The following is a 12,458-nucleotide window of genomic DNA, read 5'->3' on the forward strand; positions in this document are numbered from 1 at the left end:
AGTATTTTGTCTTCCCAGAACTCGAGCAGTCACAGGTCCAAGTGACTCATCTGAACACAGAGTAATCGAAATACTCTGCAAAGAAGCTTATTTTTACTCCAACCTTCCTCCCAGAAACACACGCACACGCGTATACACACACACACACACACACACACGTACACACAGCCCTTCTGTGGTTCCCTGGACGCATCATATATGCAGATTGCAAAGCTGTGCAGGCTCTTTGATGTGCATAGAACAGAATTCTAGATGTGTTTTATATAACCACTCGAGAGGGAAGGAAGGAAGAGTCGAAGAGGATTACCATCAAAACTTTCCCTGTTTCCCTTTGTCTGCCTCAGTTTCTCATGTCTGTCTTGTCAAACTGGAAGCCTGTCTGTTTCTCTTTCTTTACCGACTCCAAACAACCTCACTCTTTCCCATTTCTTTGTCTTTCCATACCTTCCTCACTCTGGCTTTTCTGAATCCGGGGAGGCTTTGCTGCTGGAGCTTGTGGGTATGGAAATGTAGGTCATCTGTTTTCTGCAGCTCCCTTCACACCAACATGGAGGAGGAGATGGAGGTGATAACATCTTTCTCTGCATTTTTTCCCCTCCAACTCCCCCTCCTTTATTCTCCCTCCACTTTGAATGAGACACTTCAGGGGCTCCCTGCGCTCCACCTGTGTCCCCTGTGCGCTCTGTGGAGGCTCTCTCTGTACACACCTGACTGAGTGACAGCTCTGCACAGACAGTCTCTGAGCATCACGGGTTCTGCTCACTCGTGTAGGGGCTAAATTTGTTGAGATGCCTTCATTTTCGAGAGGAAACTCGGGGAAACATCTCTCTCACAGCTTGCTCTCTTTGCTCCAAACATAGCATGAAAAGCCCACTCGTCTGTTTTCACTCCTTGACTTTATGTTTATTTATGGCACAGCACGCCGTTCAAGTCAAACAGAGCAGTTGTTTTTCTGGTCTGAGTTTTATTAACCTGTGATGCAATGATGTTGATTCCTGTCTTTGAAATTTGGGATCAACAAACGAAAAAAAAACAGCACTCATTATTTGCAAGTGTTGTATTTTCTCCTTAATTTCTTTGATGGTTTTCTGAGAACACTTTGCAGTTAATAAAGATGGAAACAAACAGGCACAATGCTTTGGCTCGGGACAAAGAGTGGTTATCTACCACCTGGATGTTTGATCCCAAGCAGTCCACACATCAAAGTGTAAATGGAGAATAACACTGTACAGGCCAAGACTGCACAGATGAAGAATTGCTGAATGAATGGACGAATAGGGCTTTTAATGTATATCCCTCTTCATGGTCAATAAGACCATATAGTTACAGTTATGACCATATAAGATGTATATATCTTCATGTTGGACATTTAAAAAACATTACAAACTCTTCCTTTAACCTCCTAAGTGCAAATGAAATATACTAACCGTCATAAAGGCTTTAGATGTTTCCTGTATTTTGCTGAATGTAAGCTGACAGCATAACCCGATACATGTCAGAACTCATCCGGCTGCATCGGTCTCCTGTCACAACATTAATAAACACCAGTGACCCAGTGCCTCTGGAAGCCACACACCTGTGCCATCACACTGTCCTCCACTTTCTGTCCTGATGACGCGATGGATCGTGACTTGTTCTAACCCTTCTCTGTTGTTTTCTTCTTCACGTCATTCTGCTGAAGGTCGATCTCTTTCGTGTGTCTGAGAATGTTAATCTACCCTTTGTATTCATGACGCCCGTGAATGATCGGCAGTAAGCTTTGGCAATCAACTTAGATGTAACATTATTCAAATTTCTTGACTTGACAGAATGCACTAAACTTAGATGAATGTCGTCACTGTAGAGGGTAATCAGGTCCAGTTATGTAACTGTTACTACACGACCTTTGTGACCCGTTGTAGTGCTGAGGGGGCTTTGTGTTGTTAAGTGTGTGCTTTGTGACCTCTGGCCTGTCTCACTGCCGGCCACAGAGCTGATAGCTTACAACTCCCCCTCATTCAAAGCAGCTGAGGCATGTGTCTACATTTATGGCATCACCAAAGAGTTTGGGTCAGTGCACATCACACCTCTGCGCTCTATCTCCTTCTCCTCCTCCTCCTCCTCCTCCTCCTCCTCCTCCTCCTCCTCCTCCTCCTCCTCCTCCTCCTCCTCCTCCTCCTCCTCCTCCTCCTCATCCATACATCTGCACCCTCCACCCCTCCCCCCTCTTCCGTTTTTCCCCCTATATTCATTTACACAGAAATATCCTTGTTGCTCCTGCTTCTTTCTTTCATCTCTCCGTCCATCTGTTGTCTTCACATACTCCTGATTTCTCTGCCTGAGGGGGTGAGAGGGGTGAGGGGGGTTGGCACAACATGAATGCTGCTCCATCATTCAAACTCACTTTCTTTCCCTTCCCTTTAATCCTCCCTCTTTTCTCCCTTTTTCCTCAAAGAAAACACTGTGTAAGAGCCTTTTGGGCTCATGACCACAAAGTCATGTTGCACATAGTGACCGGGGGAGTAGATGAGCTGACTGTTCTGCACCCCGCTGACACAATAGCTTTGCTTGATGATGATGATGCTTTTTGGCTCCGCTCGCCCAGTGCAGCAATATGTTTCACGGTGTGGAAAATTTTTACCTTTTAGTTTTAGCTTTGTGTAGTCTAAGGAGCTGCTCTCAAAAGCAAAACACTGACTCTTACTGTCATGTTGAGACATGAAAACCAGATTGCAGTATTTTCTGAACATGCATACAGAGAGTTTTGGGACCAGCTGACTACATTTGGTTCAGATTTGTTATTTTCCATGTAGTGTGCAAATTTATTTGGCTGGGAAAAAAAAAGAAAAAAAGAAAGAGGACAAATTTACTGGTCTGTGATGATTTTACCACAGGAGGATGCAGGGATGTGCAATGATGGATGGATGAATGGAAATAAAGTTGCTAGGTTGAGAACTCTTCCATGGTTTCTGTTCACTTGATTTTGATGTCCTTGTGATCCTCGTGGGAGATTAGTGTGTGTGTGTGTGTGTGTGCGCGTGTGTGCTCAGTCAAATGTAAATGCTGTGTCCTGAATCTAAACCTGTGTGCGTGCGCGTGTGCTTGTGTGTGGTTAAACCCATGTGCGCAGAGCAGAGCTGTCCAGAGTGGTGTGCTCAGCAGTCGTGCTCGGCTGCACACTAAGTCGATGTGACAGGATAGAAATACCAGTACCGACCGCGCTCTCGCCCACCCACCATCACACACACCATCTCCACCCGCCACAGCCACCACCGTGAACACCTCCTCCCCCTCCCTCAATCTCCCACTCCCATCCCACTCCACCGCGTTGCGCCCACACCCCATTGGCTGTCCACTTCCGTCACTCCATGTCTTCTGCTCAGAGACAGAACCATAAGCCCTGCATGTGTTCCCTTCCCCTTCATTTCACTCAACCTCCCCCACCTCGCCACACCACTCCTAAAGACATTTTGTCCCTCTTTGCCTGTCTACAACAACATTATGCAGGGTCCTACTGTATTAACAGGGTCATGTGCGATCAAATGGGACATGTTATGTAATATTCCATTACACAACGCTATATTTTCTTACAATCATCCACCCACCATCTTGAGATGAGTTCCTTTGCTCCTCTTTTTCGTCTTGCTTTATCTTTTTAATATCTTCCTCCTGCTTGGCTGGCTTCCTAAACAATGAGCCAAGGTGACAGCCACAGTAGGGGACATGTCATTTGACATTTGCAGTTGTCACAGTTTGAACCCTGACCTCTGTTCCTTTACAGCTGGCGGGCTCAAGCTGATAGGACTAGGAGAAATTTAAATACCACACCATCTTTTCATCTTAACATCCTGGTGTCGAAGAGCAAGGAGACACCTTTCTCTTAACCTCCAGCTACAGTATCTGGGGAGAGCTGATTTATCATGCAGCACCTTGCTTCATATTTAGACCATTACACATTTTCACGCCTGAATGCCACATAATAAAAGGCCAATCTTTGGCCACTGAGCAGCTCCACTGGAGCATTTCACTTTCCAGTGCCTTGCTCAAGGACATTTTTTCTTCACTTGTTGAGTGAGAAGAGGTGCTTTCAAGATATGAAAAACTGGAAAAATAGCACCTGTGATTGTTATAATGTTTTGCATGATGTATATGGATCTTTTCTTCTGGGTATTCAGCCTTTTGCTGTTGTAGCTGCTGAAGGTGGAAGCATTTCTAATTCTATGAAATTGTGTTTGCATGTAAAATCTCAGTCTGCACAGTTACACGTAACTTACACTAAAGGTGCATGAAGATTGCAAAGTATCACAGATATTTAGAATATGTCATTCATAACAATATTTCCCTCTAAGCTATAATACAGATCACTGAGTTAACCCAGAGACAAAACCACTCCTGGGCTCAATTTAGAATCACAAATTGACCTAAGATGTATGTGGGGGGGAAGCCAAAGTAGGTGCAGAGAACCCACGCGTGCACAGTGAGGACATGCAAACCCACACAGGAAGACCCCAGATAAGATTTAACCGCCACACTTCCTCATTCCTGAATGAGAAATCTTTGCAGTTTTTGATGTCATGTTAGATTTCCTGTTAGGCTTAGAAATAATGTTTGCTGCTTGATAAAATGAAGAAAAGGCAAATGCATCTGCAAGCGATTCGCCGCTTATGAAATTCTGGACTGATACCTATTTTTTGTGTTTTTTCTTATCATCTTCCCCTCAATGCCATGTAAATATGCATAAAGCTGAAGAGGTTCAAATTATTTTAGCCCAACAGCCAACATGCTATTTTGAGTGAGCACAAATTCTATCTAAAAGAAATAAAAGTATTAACTACAAATATAAATTGAAGACAAACTTATATGAAAATAAATCTAGTCAGTTTCAAGATCAGTGTATGACAGTCATGACACACAAGATAAATATTTGCCACTACCTTCGGCTTATATTATCCTCCTTGGCATTAAGCTGATTGTAGTCAACAAATGAAATATTTGCAGGTATCTGTGCATCTCTAATATTGTCACCTTCAGCGGTCATGGTAACAAATTTCAGTGTGAAATCTCCTATGGATGCTTTCACCAGATATTTTTAGATATATTAGATATATCTTTTGAAAGAAACAGAAGCGGTTCGGATCGTCTTCTCTTGAAGATTATGGACGTGAAACTGCAGGAAGACTGACCCATAAAACTTTGAAGGCTGTCACTGTTGGAGAACAACAGGTAGGTTACTAGATTCGTCAAAAGTCCTGTTACAAACTAGATTATCCAGTGACTGATACTTTTGTTAATGTATCTTTCCAGGTAAGAACTGATTGGTGGTGACAGGTCTGATCTTTGCATTCTGTCCAAGGGATAGTTGCATCAGCGGCGATAAGTATTTAGGTCAGGAAACATCCAGGTGAATACAAGCATTGGACAGGCAGGGTAAGGGTAATCCCTAAGCAGACAAAACCAAAGATTTAGTTCAGTTTGCAAGATTTACTTAAACAGAGTCTCAAACACTGATTAATGGACTGTAGAACCGATAAACTGGTGATGAGCACAGAGTAGAGCAGGACTGATAAACTGTTGGGAGAATAATGAACCACTCTGCTGGGCAATAAGACATCTCAAAGCCAGCCAGCCACAACTAGGAAAATAACACACACAGAGGGGAACACAATCAAGAAACAACATGGAAAAAAGGGAGAAGACACAAGACTGGGGGAATTGTCAACTGTCAAAAGAAAATTATGACACACATGGATGTTTAGATTGGAGGTCTTGCTCCTCATGATGGCAGAAGAAAAACAGATTGGTTTTGGAACCTCATCTGGACGGAGGTAAAATGGTGCTCACAAACACCAGGCATGTGTTGGACTGCTACACAGAAGAAAGTAAGATTTCAAAGAAGTGGAGCAAGAAGTATGAAATGAAAATGATTATCTTTTTTAACTGTGAGTTATGCAAAGCTACTCTAATGGAGTCCTAGAATAATGATATAGAGCTGGAAATGAGCAAAATGTCTCCTTTAACGGCCACAAATGCATCCTCTTGTCATTTTGTTTTTGGCTTTGTACAAATATCTCTTTAAAGACTGATCACCTGTCCATGATTTCTCTCCACATCACTTTCCTTCCCACCATTCCATCTCTTTGTGGGTTGATATGCGCTTTCTCCCCCTTCTCTCCCGCCTCTTCTACCCCTCCTCCTCCCTTCTTGCAGTCTTGTGTATTTCTCTATCCTCAGGGAGACAGCTGTATGCAGAAGCATTGTGGATCAGTGAGCTTTAAGTCAGCGTCTCTAAAAATTGCTCCATTTTTCTGCAGAGCCTTTTTCTTCCAGTGAGTGAAACAGGCATCTTGATGCAATGCTACTTTTCCTGTCTTGGGATTGAGCTTATTAATTAGACCCTGATACATTATTGATGCAATATGAATTTCTTTGTACTTGTCATAGTTTATTAACTCACATTTGGAGTTTAAGTTATAAAATAGGCAGTTCTGTCAATTCTTAATATCGTGTAATGTGAGTGTTTTGAAACATAAATCATTTGTAATGTGTAATAATCAAGGACTGATGGATGCTGAGTTGTTCTCTCGCAAATTTAATCTACCAAAGTATAAGTTTCACAGCAGTACAGCCCCCAAGGCATCCATCTTGGATCTTCTCCAGTCCAGGGGAGACGAAGCAGGGGAGTGTGGTGGAAACTACATCTTGGCTCCCTTCCAGTCCAGTGGGCATGAAGCAGGCCTCAGAGGCTCCCAGGATTTCCTTTTGCGCCAGTCAGCTCTGCTCTCCATTAACCAATTAGAGGAGAGAACAGCTTAACTGGACACAGAAAAGATGGCGCACTGACTGTTGGAAAAGGGCTTAAATCAGGACCAACGGGAGTCACAAAAAAGCATCAGGGGAACAGAGGTGATGGGAAGAAGAGACAGAGAGGAAGAGCGTGAATAAACAGTGGAGCATTCATATAAAATATTGCAGTGTAGACCCCCTCGGCTCCACATCATCTGATTCATCTGTCGCACATTCCGCACTCAGATGTGCTGGCTTGTGATAGATGTTTATGATCTAATGTCAATTTTCTTCAGTGAATTTACTGTCAGTAGATGATGAATGCACTCAATATCACTGGTTATTCATCTCATATATTCTCTGCAATAGCTCCTGCGACTCCACAAGGTCTCACAGTCACCAATAGGTGTCATCATTGCCCAGCTTGTTTCCAGGTCACGGAGGAGATCAGGCTTCTGTTTCAATGCCATAGGTACAGAGTGTGGTTGCCATAGCTCTGCAAGTTAATGCAGCAAAGTGTGTGTTTGTATGAATTCATGTGTTTTATATGAAATATTTATGAATTGACAAATGTTTCCGTTGGGTGCCACTCCTTTGCTATAGCAGATACAACCGAGTGGCAGGTGAAGGTCAGCATGTGCACACCAAGTCAACTCATCTTCATAGCTCACCTTTATGTGTGTGTGCTTGTGTGTCTCTACTCGTCCTTGTCTTGCCCGTGTAAGTGACCCACATCAATTCAGAGGGCCCTCTGCCCTTTTGCTGTGGCTGCCTGAGAAATGTGATGTGACATGTGGGATGAGTAAGATGGAGTGAGGGGGAGGAGGACGAGGAAGGATAGGTGATGTTGAAGGTAGAGTCTCGAGGACATTTCAAAACATAAATCTGAGGGATGCACAAAATTGTGCTGCCAAACAGAGACACGGGAAGACTGCGTTTTGACAAACTTTGCTTAGAGCACACCGAGAGTTTCGTTAAAGTTAATGTTCAGCAGTGAGGAAAGCGTTCACTCAGCATTTTTAGGATGATTTGTAAAGGCAGTTTATCATGAACTAGGAAGTCTCAACACTCGTTTTTATATTGTAATTCACTGCAGTGGATTGGTCGAAAGTGAAAATAGCTGAATATCTTGCTGTGAAACAGGAAATGTGCCAAGTTTTCAAGAAGTATGTTTTTTTTTTCGTGTTTCATAATTCCAACAAAATTTATAGCCATAATAAAATGATACTTTATTGATAATAGCATAACAACGCGTGCCAGCTGATCTACTGTATCAGTCCAAACTTAGATATCCAAGGGATGGACACTTTGATATCCTGATTTTATTTTCTCTCTTTTCTTGATTTGTTATTTTTCTATGATCATAAACATCATTGTCAGCTACACTTTGCATTTAGTTGGCAGGGTACCCTAATTGGCCAATGTTAGCATGTGAAGATGCTCAACTAAAAAGGAGAACATGTTGGGTTTGGGGTTTCAGTTTGCACTATTATAAAGCAAACAAAGGTTCTAAACGGATTAGTATTTTTACGCTCATTTTCAACTTCAGTCCACACAAACTTCCCTGCTTATTGGATTTAACAATTTTCCCATGATCTGAGTTATGAGTGAGAGTGTGGCCTGAACTGATTAACACCTTGCATTATTGTGTGGCAGCATTGTTACATTGAGTAAAATGGGCCAAAAATGACATTTAACAGACTCTAGAAAGTACATGAGACACATTAATCCATAATTCAAATAAGCAACAAGTCCTCCAATAGGAAAGATCATATAGGTCGTTTGTAACTACAACTGTGTCCTGTAAAGTACCGGCCCTAAAAGCAGCGGGAGGGAAATATGACATATGAGTATGTCCAGATCAGACCAGACGTCATTCTCAGGTCGTGTTCATTTAACAAGCCCCCTTTGATGATTTGTCTTGCTGTGATATGAGATCATTTTCAATGCTAAAACCTGAATAATCAAACAAAAAAAGGAGCGGGGGGAAGGTACTTAAGAACGTGTTACATCAAGTGGGGTTCAAGCTAAGGTCATTAGCATGACAGTTCTAAGCCATTTGTAGACCAGAAAAATTGAGTACATTACCAAAACTGTCCACAGCTTTCCATTCAAGGACATCTATATGCAAGGCAAGATGCCATGAGATATATCTACTGCTTGGCCAGTTAATGCCTCAACAAAGGCAAAATATTCACTTGGTCCTCTTCCTCACCCATCTTAGATCCTATTAAGAACTTCTGGGTCTGTTTCAAATGTGAGATTTACAGTGGGGGGAAACAACTAATGCCATTGGAGCAGCATTTGGGATGCTGCGCTTGCAGCTCCAGCAAAGCTGACCGTGAACACAACAAGGAGCTGACAGACTCTGTGGTTGGAATAGCCATGGCTTTGACTGAAAACAAAGAGGGGTCAGGAATGGATTGGTGGCTGAATATTTTTGAATGCTATATACTCTATTTCAGTCTAAGAAATTCAGAGTGAAGTACTAAGTTGGGAGAAAGTTATTTTTGTAGTTGACCCTACAAATGATTCTGCATACTTGCATTTTCCTCTGGGAAAGACAAGTCAATTTTATCATTTCATTGTTTAACATCCAAGTTTGAGGTTCAATACGATTTGGGGCAAACTCAGAGCAAGGTGTTTGTTAAACAATAATATCGATCCTGAAGAATACAGTCTCCCTAATAACTGAAAACTCGTCATTCATGACATCAAGTCTCACACTGCTGATATATACCGTCCGGTAAGGGCAGCCACTGTTGGTAATTGCCAGTCTTTGCATTGTAACACCTGAGGGAGGCAGTATGCGCTGTACTTTTTGCCCTCTCAGAGCAGCAGTTTGTGAGAAATGTAAACATAATTTCTGAATTCTACACCTCAGGTGAAGGGAGAAGAAAAACAGCATCAGATATACATTGGCCCCTGCAGATTCAGATACAGCAGACACTCATGACTGCATTGGACTGCAGATGAGAAAAGGGGAATGACAGAGAGAGAGAGAGAAAATGAGAGAAGGTGAAATCTATTAGTGTGACAGGTCTCCTATAAAGCTGAAGACCTCTGGGGACACGCTCCAAGTGCTTGGCGCTAAAATAAAAGATGCAGGGAGGCTGGCTCGGAGACATACAAGGTGACACAAGTGACTACATTTAAAGGAAGTAGAGGAAACCAAAATGTCAGACATGTGCATGTTAACAAAGTGATTTGGTAACTAGGCCAGGCAAAACTCTTCAGAACTTTATCTACAGTCTGCGGTGTAACGTGAGTTTACTGTGTGTAGATATTCCACAAATGCATATGTGTGGAGATTGATGGCTGTGAATATACTGCATGTATTGGTGTGTGCATGTTCTCCCCTCCTCCTCCCTTTTGAGAGCTACCAGGATGAGTGCGTTCCAGATGTATGTCAGCTCCGATCAGTCACTGGAAACAGGGAGGGGGAGGCTGCGTCTTCATCCACATCACTCTATGGAGACTGTGCATCTCTCAAGCTATATGAGGAAAAACAAGGGTTCCACTGTTTTTGGGAGGAGGTGATAGATGACAGTCGAGGAAGGTGTTCTTTGGGGAGGGAGGGATGGATGGATGGATGGAAATAATATTCTTTCAGCAGTTTCAACTTCTCACAAGAGTTATTGCAATACTGCAAACACCCACTCCTCCTCCCCTTACTTTCTTTATTTCTCCCTTTCTTTCCCTCCTCTCCATATTTCTTCCTCACTATTTCTTTCCCTCATTGCCACACCCATGTGTACTTTGACACCCAACTCCGTCTCTGTGTGGCAGAGGGCTGGCTCCCAGCCTTCGGTGTCCTAGACCTCAGTCATGTGACGCTGACCTGATATGTTTTACAAGGCTGCAGTAGAGCAAAGGGGCCTCTGAGGAAAAGGGCTGCGTTCAACAGCGGCAGGAAGCAAAGCAAAACTCGGAGGGGAGACAGAGAGAATGTGTGTGTGTGTTTGTGTGTTCGTGTGTGAGTGAGTGTAGACTGTGTGGGTGGGGGATCAGGAAGCAGTATTTCAAGGGATGGAACTCCTCCATAAAAAGTTTGACATCAAGCAGCATGTAGTTTTCGAACAAGGCCGCGTTTAAGTGTGTTGCATTGTTGTCTGTCTGAGATGGAAAATATTTGATCAAAGAAATTTGGATTTTTTTTCCGTCTGACTGATCTGAGTTTTTCACTTATTGACATGCTTGGATGAGCTCAGGCTTAATCTCTTCTCTCCTTCACCCTCCACCTCCTCTTCTCTTTCCCTGCATTAAATCTCATGCATCTGAAGCCCTTCTCTCTTTCTCCTCCTCTCCACCTCTCGTTTATTCCCAGTTGATTTGACCTTCACTATCGCTCTGCTCTGTAGAGCCATAAGTCTGCTCTCGCTTGCTCTGCTGCCTTAATCTATGGCGGTAGACGCAGACGTATCCTGTTGCTCAGCCAACCTCCTACACACAAGCACACACATTGCACATATATGCACACAAAAGAGACTTCACATAGCAAAGTACATACATGAAGGATGACCATAGATAGTTATAGGCAAGTGTGGACACATAGAAAAACACACAGACTTACTCACTCACTCACGCACACACACACCCACACACACGCATCTGTGTCATTCCTGGGAGATTTTTGTCCATTAAATGAGAGCAGCCCAGTCCAGTCTCTCAGATCGCTGCCGTTCCCCCCTCTTTGTTCCCCAAATCAGGAACAGCTGTGCTCCTCCACAGTTGTAAGTCACTCACTCAGTGGAAATTTAAAAGCCATTAACCGAGCCCCTCATTGCTTCCCCACCCCTTTTCTTGCATGACTGTGCGTGTGTGTGTGTGTGTGTGTCTATCCCGCTCTGTCTCTTTCTGTTTAGCTTATCTAAATCTACACACAGGGAAAAAGGCACGTTTATGCACACTCGTGTGTACATGTTGAAAGTCAAAATACCCCTTCGACCCCCACGCAGAACATTTGAGACAGCGTTTCTTAAAGTGGCCTCTCTTGTTGAATCACAGGGTTTTTCAAGTAAAACATTCGGGTGAGGGCGCAGCCTCTGCTGAGATAGACCTGCTTGCCGGGATATGCCTCCTGCACCTTGAACACTTCACTGTGTTTCAGCCATGAGTGGCTCTGTGTGTATGTGTGTGTGTGTGTGTGTTGGGGGGGGGGGTGTCTCACATGAGGTCATGTTGTTTTTGAGTGTGGAACAACAAAAACAAGGCCCCACTGAAATAGCTTGCTGCTTGTCCACTTTCTTGGCTTAGCCAGCGAATTACTGTGCCAGGAAAGAACAACAAGCCCGGAGCCTTTCATAAGGATGGATGCAGGCACAGCTGCATGCTCGAACACCAGCAGCAAGCAGATGTTCAAGGAGACAGAAAGATAGAGCGACAAAGGAAGGAGGAGTTAATGGAAAAAGAGGGACCATAACATGAAGAGTAGACATTCGGATGTCAAGAGTCAAATCTATGGTTCTTTTTGCTGTTTTTCTTTTGTCTCCCCCTCCTCCTTTCCCCTCTCCTCTATCTCCTGTGGAGATCTCTCATTTCCTGCAGGCCCAATGTTGATTTCATACTGGAGCTCAGGGCTTAGGGTGGGAGTCTGTGAGATGGGTAAGGGGGGAAACATGGGGAGGTAGAAGTGTGGGGGTGTTTGGGTTCAGGCCAAAATCAACCTTCACCTCCACTTCTCTCAACTACTCTGG

The sequence above is a fragment of the Leuresthes tenuis genome, unplaced genomic scaffold, assembly GCF_036924035.1.
Source record: "Leuresthes tenuis unplaced genomic scaffold, fLeuTen1.0.hap1 SCAF_20, whole genome shotgun sequence".
NCBI lineage: Eukaryota > Metazoa > Chordata > Actinopteri > Atheriniformes > Atherinopsidae > Leuresthes > Leuresthes tenuis.